This window comes from Dromiciops gliroides, chromosome 6, assembly GCF_019393635.1.
Source record: "Dromiciops gliroides isolate mDroGli1 chromosome 6, mDroGli1.pri, whole genome shotgun sequence".
NCBI classification, from domain to species: domain Eukaryota; kingdom Metazoa; phylum Chordata; class Mammalia; order Microbiotheria; family Microbiotheriidae; genus Dromiciops; species Dromiciops gliroides.
Window position 1 is genome coordinate 104,766,098 of NC_057866.1, and position 4,494 is coordinate 104,770,591.

General features: G+C 37.6%; 1 pseudogene; it reads left to right on the plus strand.

The window, feature by feature from the left end:
• Positions 1 to 3,019: 3,019 nt before the first annotated feature.
• Positions 3,020 to 3,963, plus strand: LOC122731389 (annotated as a pseudogene).
• Positions 3,964 to 4,494: the final 531 nt, after the last annotated feature.

Below are 4,494 nucleotides of genomic sequence, written 5' to 3' on the forward strand. Positions count from 1 at the left end.
ACTGGAAAGATCTGAGACCATTTGGAGGAAGAAGGGAAGAAGCCCATAGATAAAAACATCAAAAATTGAAGGGGAGTTTTCAATTGGGAAAGCTTAGGGTTGAAATAGGAGGGATGAGATCAATGAAACAAATAGAAAGGTTTTCCTTGGAGGAAAGGATTTTCATGTTTTTTTTTTTTGGAAATTGGAGCAAAGACAATAGGGGATAATATTGAGGAATTTTGAACTGTAAAAGAGAAAAGAAAAGGGAAACCACAGGAACAGACCTTCCTTTGTCAGAAGAGTAGGTAGGAGGTGTTGAAAAATTGACCTTTTCTTAGGTAAGACTTTTTTTCTTGTGGTCACAAAGAATTGAATCTTATAGACAGGTTTTCCTGAGATGAATATTATTTCTATATTTTTATCTTTTCCTGGTGGGTTGGGTTTGGTTGGTGTCCTTGGTTCTTGAAAAGGACCAAAATGACATCACTATGTTAGGGTCAAGATATAGTGTTTCAGACTGTGGCTCATCAGACCAATATGAGCTCAGAATGCTCTTCCACAGGTAGGGCACGAATAGTACATGTGAACATTCAGGGTGGATTCTCTAAATTTGCACATCTCATGTTTCTCTAAAGCTACTTCAATTCTGCTTTACTCATAGAACATAGCACCTTCTTTGTTGAGGACATGCCATGCTGGGTGGTCTGGTATCAGTCTCTCTCATGTCATGCAATTGATTTCAAAGTTATTCAGAGAGACCTTGAGAGTGTCCTTCTATACCTTTTTCTGACCACCATGGGAGTTTTTAACTTTTGTGAGTTTTCTGTAAAATAATCTTTTAAGCAAGCATACGTTTGGCATTTGAACAACATGGCCAGCCCATTGAAATTGTGTTCTCTGCAGTAGAGTTTGAATGCTTGGCAAGCTAGTTTGAGAAAGCACCTCAGTGTCTAGTACCTTGTCCTGCCTGGTGATCTTCAGAATATTCCTAAGACAATTCGAATGGAAGCAATTCAGTTTCCTTGCCTGGGATTGGTATACTATCCAGGTTTCACAGGCTTACAGCAATGAAATCAGCACGATGACTCTGTAGTCCTTTCTTACCAAATTTTAAAGAGAAGAAAAATGAGTTAGGGTTGGGAGTAATAAGAACATTCCAGGAAAAAGTAATATTTAAGATACATTTTTTAAAAATTTGGACCTTATCGAGCATCAAGGAATGCAAACATTTCAAGATAGTTTGCCCTTTAAAAGAAATATAATGTATATTCATGTAAAGTAGTATATATCCTTCTTGTCTTTTCCACATTTTGAAACTGTTTTGTTGTTCTATCTCCCCATGTTCTGTTGCTATCCACTGAGCTACTTCTCCCCAAACAGTGGAAGTGCTCCCTTGTGAGAGATAAGGAACATAAATCAATAAATTCTGTGAATGCATGTTTCATTCTGTACCTCTGTATCATGAAGTCGATAGTTAATATTTCTTCATCAGTCTTTTGAAGACATGAGTCATCACTGCTTTAGTCTAAGTTCTAAAGTCTTTCAAAGTTGTTTCTCTTCTCATGATGATTGTGACCATCAAAGACATTTTTTCTCTATTTCTACCAAGTTCACATCACATCAGTTAATAAAGTGTTTGGATATTGCTACAAAGTAATCCTATTAATCACTTGTTATGGTACAATAAGTTATTGATAATTTTCTATTTCACAATTTGCTCAGTTATTCTTCAACTTAAGGAAGTTATATAGAAATAGGATATGGTTACAGAAGGTTGAGCAAGTGTTTTCCATTGTTTTACCTAGAAACAGCAGGGGTTCCTATGGGAAATTTCCCACATTCCTTCAGTCTAGCAATATCTCACCTAATGATAGCCCTTTGCGGCAATACCAAGTTCTAGGAACGAAAGAACATGAGATAGCAGAGAAACCAGATTTCCCATTCCTCTTCTTTTGCAATTTTAGAGCACAAGGGTGATCTTCAAAACCTGGACTTTCCTCATAGTTTGCTTGAGGCGTGTCACATCTTCAGTTCTGGAAGGAGGTCAGGGATCACAGAGTAGATTCTTTTTCTTTGAAAGGGATTAAGAATAGTGGTTAGTGGGGCAGCTAGGTTGCACAGTGGATAGAGCACAAGCCCTGGAGTCAGGAGGACCTGAGTTCAAATCCGGCCTCAGATACTTAACACTTACTAGCTGTGTCACCCTAGGCAAGTCACTTAACCTCAATTGCCTCACCAAAAAAAAAAAAGTGGTTAGTTGGCAGAACAGCATTTATACATTTGGATATAGTCTCTGGATTTTTTTTACTTCTTTTCTTTTCTTTCTTTCTTTCTTTCTTTCTTTCTTTCTTTCTTTCTTTCTTTCTTTCTTTCTTTCTTTTTGCAGGGCAGTGAGGGTTAAGTGACTTGCCCAAGGTCACATAGCTAATAAGTGTCAAGTGTCTGAAGCCAGATTTGAACTCAGGTCCTCCTGACTCCAGGTCTGGTACTCTATCCACTGGTCCACCTAGCTGCCAGCTAAAACTTTGTTTCTTTTTGCTTCTTTTTGTTTCTTTCTCTTTTTTTGCAGGACAATGATGCTTAAGTGACTTGCCTAAGGTCAGATAGCTAAGAAGTATCTAGTATCTGAGTCCGGATTTGAACTCAGGCCATTCTGAATAATGGGTCAGTGCTTTATCCACTATGCCACCTAACTGACCTGGTCTCTGGGTATTTTTAAGAAAGGTTTCTTTGTGGGAATTAAAGTATCCTTCTTATTCTTACAGACTTTTTCACATTATCAAAATGACAAAACTGGCAAATCATAGACTATTATTGGTTCATGGGACAAAATTTAGAGGTAACAAATTTATTCATCTCTGCTTTGCTTATGGGCAACCTCCCATGGTGCATTACAACAAAGTTTTGGGAGTAAGATAATAGGATAAATATGTAGGAGGTGGTCAGTGAATGTTTCCTGACTACATCAATAGACATACCCATATCTTAATTCTGTGTTTTTTTAAATCTCCTTTTCTTCTAATAGGTGCTCTTTCCAAAACAAATGTCTGGCAATAACTGCACTGCTGTGACTGAATTCATTATTTTGGGGTTAACAGATGATCCAACCCTTCGTGTCATCCTCTTTTTGATATTTCTAAGTGTCTATGCAGTCACCTTAGCTGGTAATCTTATCATCATCATATTGATCAGAACCAGCTCTCAACTTCATACTCCAATGTACCTTTTCCTCAGTCATTTGGCTTTTGTGGATATAGGACTTTCCTCCACTGTCACCCCTCTCATGCTCACAAACTACCTTGCAGATAAGACCTTAATACCTCTGGGTGGGTGTGTGGCCCAATTTTTTTTTGCAGCCACCTTTGGTTCAACTGAGTGCTTCCTGTTGGCTGTTATGGCCTATGATCGGTATGTGGTCATCTGTAACCCCCTTCTCTACTCTACCAACATTTCTACTAGAGTCTGCAATCTTTTACTCATCACATCCTACTTTGGTGGTTGTCTGAATGCTTGTGTTTTCATGGGCTGCTCATTGAATCTTTCCTTCTGTGGACCCAATAAGATCAATCACTTCTTCTGTGACTATTCACCACTTTTGAAGCTTTCCAACTACCAAGATGATCTTCCTGAAATTCTTCCTTCTGTCTCTGCTGGGTCAGTAATTATAATCACAGTGTTAGTGATCATTATCTCTTATGTATACATCCTCTTCTCTATCCTGAAGATTCGCTCCAGTGAGGGGAGATCCAAACATTCTCAACTTGCACCTCCCACCTCACTGCAGTCACTCTCTTCTATGGCACCCTTACATTCATTTATATGATGCCCAAGTCCACTTACTCAACAGATGAGAATAAAGTGGTGTCTGTTTTCTATATGGTAATGATCCCTATGTTGAACCCCTTGATCTATAGTCTAAGGAACAATGAAGTAAAAGGTGTGTTGAGGAAATTGATGACCAGGAAGCCTATTTTTTCATGAATTCAACTCATTTCAACAACTACTTATTAAGTACACATTATACGTCAGGCTGAGTGTGTGGTTTCATGAATGCAAGGAGAAAAATGAAACTCTCTTTTCCTGTAATGTTCTAATATTCTATTGATATAATGTTTATGATTAAGTGATAGCAATAATTATGTTTTGAAAAGTCAAGACTTTTTAACTCTGTTTGCCTTAGTTACTCATTTGTGAAAGGAGGCAGAAAAGGAAATGGCAAACTGCTTCAATGTCTTTGCCATGAAAATCCCAAATAAGGTCATGAAGAGTCAAACATGACTGAAAGGACTCGACAACAATAACAAACATTGTTCCTTTTGATGATTTAAATTTATGTACTTGAACATCATAAAGGTATGCAAATGTATGCAATGTACCACAAATATGGACCTCTCACCTCTGCAAGTGGTAGGGAATGGTATCTTCTCAAAGCTCTTCTTTGGGACTTTGATTATATCCATACTCTTTTTAGACTCATTTTTATTTATTTGTGGCAATTATTTTTTCCATTTA